The following is a 7934-nucleotide window of genomic DNA, read 5'->3' as shown; positions in this document are numbered from 1 at the left end:
TTATATGTCATCAAATCCCCTTCATCAATTTGAAGTTTCGCAATAAAATCTGATTTTTTCGTAGAAGATGCAATAGCAAGGAAGAACTTTCAATTTGCATCCCCTTCAGCCAGCCAGAAAGTTTTGACACGCTACTTCCAGTACGTTTCCTCATGTAATAGAAGTTCATGCAGCTTGTCTCTCGCCAAAAAATATTGTTTTATGTTGATTTCATCTACTTTACTTGCAAGGTTATTAACAACCTCCTTCTGCTTACATAATTTGTCTTTGAATTTGTGAAAGAAATTTCGTCCCCATTTGGCCATAAAAGAAGATATAGAAATCAATTTAGGCAATAGCTGCAGCAGAGGTAACTCATCCCAATGTTTCTTAACGTCTCCACGAAAACTTTGTTCTTTGAGCCACGTGTTTTCAAACTTAAAACGAAATTGTTTTTTATCAACTTAACCACTACACCATATATGACCTCTACCAATACTTTTTATGGTTTTACAAGCAAAAAAATTACCTTGAATTACTAAAATATGATCTGAGCTAACACTTTTTTTATCGTCGCAGTAGAGGTTAGTCGATGTTACCATAAACATAAGCAAATTTTTGTTGTAACACAGAAAAAATTGTTAGCATTGATATTGAAATAAGTGTTACCATAGAAGTGAAAATTTAGGCAGATGAGTTGTAACACCCCCAAATCCGGGGTCGGGGATTCGGGTTGTCACGAGTTCCATTTCCCTTACCAATACTTAATCTTAACAGTCAACCAACTACTGCGTACTGTGACCCCACAATATACACACACACCACAAGTTATAGTCTCAGAGATGAATACCAAAAATAACACAAGTCATTTTATTCCACAATTATAAGTCATTACACCTCAAAAGGGTTTCTGAATAAATTTACATATTTTTTGCCATTATTACAATTCATAATATACATAAGTATGGTACATCAATAGTTGAAAACCTAGCCTATTGGTAGTTCCTACCTCAGCTACGGCGGCATCAACGCATACAGGTTACTGCGGAACGTTTCCTATCCGCTCGCGAATTGGGAGCTTGATCCTGTTCATCTTGTCTATCTGTTGTTGTGTGATGAAAGAAGAAAGCAAGGGTGAGCAACAAGCCCACCGAAATAATATGTATAATAATTAACAATATATGAGCATTCTCATAGTACTCATGAAAGTCTTGGTCAAGAAGAAATGAACTAAGTTGATATCTTAACGCGACAAGTCGCAAAATATTCAGTATATATATACATATATACTTTTCACAATCTTAGAAATCCTCTGACATGTATAATATACACAGAGTTCCAGTTTATAACTGTATAAAAATATCGTTGCAAGGTGATCTCATATATCTAACCTTGTCTCAACATTTTTCTGAAAATCTTTGATATGCATAAGATAATCATTTACTAGATATAAGTTTAAAAGATGAAGTTACAAGATACTCCAATATACTTATATCTTTTCCGAATATTACTTGAACTACCACCGTCCAAGTTATAATTAGTTTCAAAAGTTCATCACACTGATGAAACTACAAGATAAGACTTGAATAGATTCAATCTTTGAAATATCATTTGAAAGAAATGAAGTTACGGGATACTTCATTAAGTCCCGATATATATATATACACCTATATATATACATTTCATACACTCCTTGAAAACCTCTGTTATAAAAATTATAAACAGAGTTGCAATATCCAATAAATTTGGAAAGGAGAAAACCTTGGCATAAACCTGATATCTTGCTGATCAGGCAAAGATACCAATAAGTAACCTTTTCTACTAGTAGATGGACGAATTCCCCACTGGTCATCACCCTGGCCGCAATAGGACCTTATGCTGGACTGCCACTCAGCCACTTATGCATTTGATGGACTCCCACTGAGCCACTTACACTTTCATGGACGCCCACTGAGCCCATGTTGCTTATGCCGACTCAATAGATGGACTTACTTCCCGAACTTTGGGTAAGTAATCAATTCATTTATCAAAACAGCAACCTCATTGCGAATATAAAATACACCACAGAGCCGGATCCCTCAGGTTTTGAGTGAATATTTAAATCCCCTTTGAAAGGAAGATCTTAAATATAAAACTGAGTTTTGGGATCCGCTCTAACTTTTAAAATCATTTCGAAGACTCGAAACATTTTTAAGAATGTTTGGAGTACTGCTGATTTATTAAAATAAATCAGTCCCAATATATTAGAAAATATCTGAATATTATTATTTAAATAATATTCCCAAAAAGGATAATCTCTATAAAAATAATCGAAGTAGAAGTGTTAAAACTCATACTTGAAATGAATATTAAATAACCAAAGATATACTTATACGAAAGTACTATCTTTATTTGAATAATCAAAAATAAGTTTGATTATCGAAACATTATTCTTTAATAAAATAAAGAATATTATTTAATAAATAAGCGGAGTTATAAGTCCTCAAATGAATATTCCAAATAATATTCATTAAATAAAATAAACAGAGTCATAAGTCCTCGAATGAATATTCAACTAATATTCATTAAATAAAATAAACTGAGTCATAAGTCCTCGAATGAATATTCAAACTAATATTCATTAAATAAAATAAACCGAGTCATAAGTCCTCGAATGAATATTCAAACTAATATTCATTAAATAAAATAAACCGAGTCATAAGTCCTCGAATGAATATTCAAACTAATATTCATTAAATAAATAAGCGGAGTCATAAGTCCTCGAATGAATATTCAAAGTAATATTCATTAAATAAAATAAACAGAGTCATAAGCCTTCGAATGAATATTCAAAATAATATTCATTAAATAGAATAAACAGAGTCATAAGTCCTCGAATAAATATTCAAAGTAATATTCATTAAATAAATAAAGCTATCAAATAAACCTTATTCAATAAATAGTTTTGAAACTATATCAATATATATATATATAATACTCGGGAACATCGACTCCCGGTTTTAGAAAATGTTCACCTTTGGGTCCCATATCCTAAGGGTATACGCAACTACTGCTTATCTCTAGCATAGGTATTATGCAACTTCTAAGCATTGAAATCAACAGATAGATAACCAGATTACGAAACAGACATGCATATATATACCATCTCAGCATGCTTCAATATATCACAAAATTTGATAATTAACCAACATGCATCTATCACAAGATAATGCATATACATATATACATCACCACAACAGTATAACGGGTAGAAAACTTGTCTGAGTGCTCCCGGATAGACTTAAGCTTAGAGTGGGTCCGATAACCTATGAATAATAACATAAGTCGGAATTAAACCCCGGTCGCTTAAGAAACTAAACTTTAACCAATTGAACCCTAACGTTCGCTTATGGTCACTTCTACGCTTAACGAATCACATAAGTCATCCGAGTACCCTCGGCTCCACCATTTTTAATAAATTAACCATTAAAAGTTTTAAGGCGATTCTTTCGCGAGTACCCTACCAACTGTCTAACCCACTTTACATAATTGTTTCATAATCGAATTAGTCATTTAAGGGCCTTAACCAATGTTTCAAAGTAAGGCGAGGGGTAATGGTTCGTTCGCGAAACGCCGTTACTTAAAACGGTCGTTTCTCCTAAACCGTACATCGGATTTAAGCGAACCACATATCAAAACGAAGCTCGTAACATTAAATATCTAATCATGGCAATGGTCAAAACCTAACAGTGAGTTCACGGGTCCTGATGTTTAGAACAAAAGCAGTCTAAGGTAAATCAGGCATTACGACGGCTATGTTTACGCGATTACCAAATTTGTACAACTCCAAATCAATCCACAATCAATCCCACAATCATTACTACAACCAAACTTCATCCATACTCTACTAAAACAGCCCCAACATCTCAAGATTTCCAATTTATACTACTCTCAATCATGAACTAAAAGCTTATACTTAAGTTTCATTAACTATAAACAAGATTCCATCATCTAAATCGCTACAAACCCAACCAAACTTTAAACATACAAGCATCATGCTTCTCATTAACTATATTAATCAAAACCACTCCTAAATATTCAAAGTAAAACTAGGGTTTGGAGTTTTATACCTTCCTTGAAGCTTTTAATCCATGAAAGATCCTTGGAATGCCCATGGAAGCCTTTATCTATGCTTAAGCTACCTTGACCTTACAAATAAAATCAAGAATCAAAAATTTGTTCTTGAAAGTTACTACTCACCCTAAACTAAAATGATTTGTTTGAGATAGAAAACCTTTGATTCAAGCACTCAAACTACTTGCTCTTCTTAGTTATGAAATATAGGATCCAAAGAAACAAATCTCTTGAATTATGATTGAGTGGAGCTTGGGTTTGGAAATTTTTATTCTTGTTTTTCTTCAAAAAAACCGTGAGCAAGGAGATGGGGGGAAGAGAAATGAATGTGTTTGCTTGGTTGCTTTGTTTTTGTTGTTAATTAACCTTTTACCATGGTAAAATTTGTGTGGCTTATAATCAACCAACAATTCCTTCCCATTGTGTCATGCTTATGTCATCCTCTTATGTCATCTTCCCACACTTGTCTTCTTATTGTTGGTGTGATGACATCATCATCACTAACCTCTTTGATTAACTCCTAATTACTTGGCTAATGATCGCTGATCTGTTATACGGTTCGCTTAACTTTCATTTTCATTTATCGTTTGAGGGATCATACCCGGGATCTTATTACTTGGGTTCCCTTAACCTTTCTAAAATACATTATATTCCTTTTATGATCCTCTCTTATAATTCTTGAATTTAAACCCTTTTTATCATGTTACCTTATACTCAATTCTTTCGGTATCTGGTGGATTTTCGGGAAAAATCAAAGTGTTCGAATTTGGATTCTGACGATCTTTACATACACTTATATACCATATAGAGTACTAATAAGATCTCAGAATAACAATAAAAGAACCCCTACAAAGTGTGGTATGAAAAGTTTTCTTATTCAGCATAATCATCAAAATCACTATTCATAAGGGTTACAAAAAGTCCAAAATTTTGGGGTTATTACAGTCTCCCCTCCTTAAAAGGATTCCGTCCCGGAATCAAATAGAAAACAAATGGGGGTACTTTTCTAGCATTGCACTCTCTAGCTCCCAAGTTGATTCTTCCACATTATGATTCTGCCATTGAACTCTGACTAGCTTGATCACTTTGTTCCGAAGCACCTGCTCCTTCTTATCCATAATCTTTACTGGTTTCTCCACGTAAGTCAGATCTGGTTGCATATCCACCTGCTCGTACTCCACTATGTGTCTGGCATCCCGATGATACTTCTTTAGCATTGACACATGGAACACATTAACAACTTGTTGTAGGTTCGGGGGTAAGGCTAGCTCGTAAGCCAACTTCCCAATCCGTCTTTGTTTCTCAAAAGGTCGAATGTATCTTGGGCTTAGTTTCCCTTTCTTTCCGAACCTCATTAATCCCTTCCAAGGGAATACCTATAACAGCACTAGGTCCCCTACTTCCTATTCTTAGTCCTTTCGTGTCAAATCAACATACTTCTTATGTCCATCTTGGGCTACTACAAGCCATCCTCTGATTAGATCTATTATATCCTTGGTCCTTTGGACTACTGCGGGTCCGAGCATCTTGCGCTCTACAATTTCATCCTAACATAAGGGAGATCGACATTGTCTTCCCTCAAGGATCTCATAAGGCGATATCTCGATACTGATATACGATCTATTATCGTAAGAAAACTCAATCCGCGTTAAGTGATCATTCCAAATTCTTTCAAGTCTATTGCATAGACCCTCTTCATAGCTTCTAGCATTATAGCTTTTGCTTCTCAATACCCACTCTTTTCTCGTTCATAATATTATACTGGTTATACTTTTGCTCGTTAGCGTTCTATAACCTTTTAAGAACCACGTCAACCTTAGTATCACGAACGCGTTAGATTCGGAATACCACCGCACTAATACTACTTCCTTTTGTTGCTTCCATCTTCGAAAGCTTGATCTATCGTATAGAAGTAAAAGATTTTATTGAGAGATCACTATGATCATGAACACTTGTTCTATTGCATAGTTAGTACAGAAGGTGGCCAGCCTTTAGTACTTGACAAGCAATTAAATATCATGTGGTATCCTACTAGGCTTCTATCACACAGATAGATAGTCATTCGGCAATACCTCCCCTTCTGGAAGGGTTGTTCTTCTCAGATTATACAAAATGAAAAAGAGAGAAAAGAATGAATTGAAGAGAATTGTATATATATAAAATATATTGCCACAAAATATCTGGCTTGGAATCTACCTCTGAACTATAGAGGTTTGTCATAGGAGAACAAAACATATATGTATATATATCAATATCAGGTATTATAGCATCGTATTTCACATGCCTAAATATTTTTGATATACTGTCCATCATTCTATAGACCCATGTTCTTGCTCGAGCTTATACACAATCACCTTTGAAACTCCCTCGACATCGAAAATCGAATCTGGGATCTCATTGTAGACATCATCGTTACTAGAATTCTATGCTTGCACCGCAACCTTCCTCATATAGTAATACGACTCTCTATTGATAAGAAGGAATAAGTATTCAATAGGTAAATAATCAACTTAATTAGTCTATTAATGATAACTTATACATCACCACAACCCGATTAGTGGTACCCAATCTCAACATCCATTACACTACAACTCTCACGGTTGTAATCGGCTCATTATTCAAAGAATCGTTGCTGCATTACTAGGGTCCACCACTGACCTACTGTCGTCATTCATTTTCCTTGGAATCTTAATAACTAACCATACGGAGTCCATACATGTCGTATCAAATTCTTCTAAGGAGTTAACATAATAACCATTCATAATTCATGAAGAACACTCCAGATCCTGACGTACTTTCATGACATGAAGCAGATAAAATTGCAGAAGAGTTTCAATCAAAGCAACGATAGCAGGTTAATACCATTATTAACCATATGTCTTTATTGGGAGATATGCATCTCAAAGGTTCATTTAGTTATTTCGTAACATGGTCCTGGCTTATCTCAAGACAGTACCTTCTAAGATAGATAGCCCGCTCATGGCGATTACACGAATTAAACCTTTACCAAATTACTATTACGGTTGGGTATTGCACAGTCATCAGAAGGAATGTCAATCTTCCAAACCATAATACAACCTTCACGACTTCAACCATCATCACTGTATTCCTCTGGCACGAGCGCCTATAATTATCCTCTTACATTTAAGGTGTCGGCCACCTCTTTGGCCTTTCCTGATAGTAAAATTTCCTTACAATCAATGTCATTTTAACCACCTCCAAATAAATTTTCTACCTCATTTCAATCACTGCTTATGTAAAAATGCTTTTCTTAAGTCCTTGTGATAAAAAAAATCACCACTTTTCCATAAGTCATTGCCTTAGTCTTTAGATGTGAACATTGTCACGACTGACTCTCGATCATACTTAGGACGTCTCTTACCTTGGGTCCTTCTCGTTTTCACCAATCTCGACCTTCATTGGGTCGATCTATACTTTCTTATGGTTCAACACATGCCCACCTGGCATTATTATAATTACGTCACATTTCCTTTATCAAAATTTCTATTCTTGAGAACTTTGAATATTATCTTTTCCCTTGTAAAACCTCTAAGGTTATCCTTGAATCATTCCTCATGTATTCCCTAGATACAGGGCATATCAAAATACCATTTACTAATACTAGAACCATTGTCTATTTACTTCTGAAAAATTTCTCTACTGATCTTTAAAGGTTGTTGTTACTTTAGTCCTTCATTCCATACTACCCAAACTCATAATGTCCCTATTAAGGGTGAAATGCCAACCTTTATGCATTCCCCTAGGGCTCATCTTAAGTTATCGAAGTTATATCCTTAATTCCACCTTTAAAAAAATACTTACACTCTTCCATGGATAAATCA

This window comes from Apium graveolens, chromosome 1, assembly GCF_009905375.1.
Source record: "Apium graveolens cultivar Ventura chromosome 1, ASM990537v1, whole genome shotgun sequence".
Classification (NCBI taxonomy): Eukaryota; Viridiplantae; Streptophyta; class Magnoliopsida; order Apiales; family Apiaceae; genus Apium; species Apium graveolens.
Note: the sequence above shows the minus strand (reverse complement) of the source record.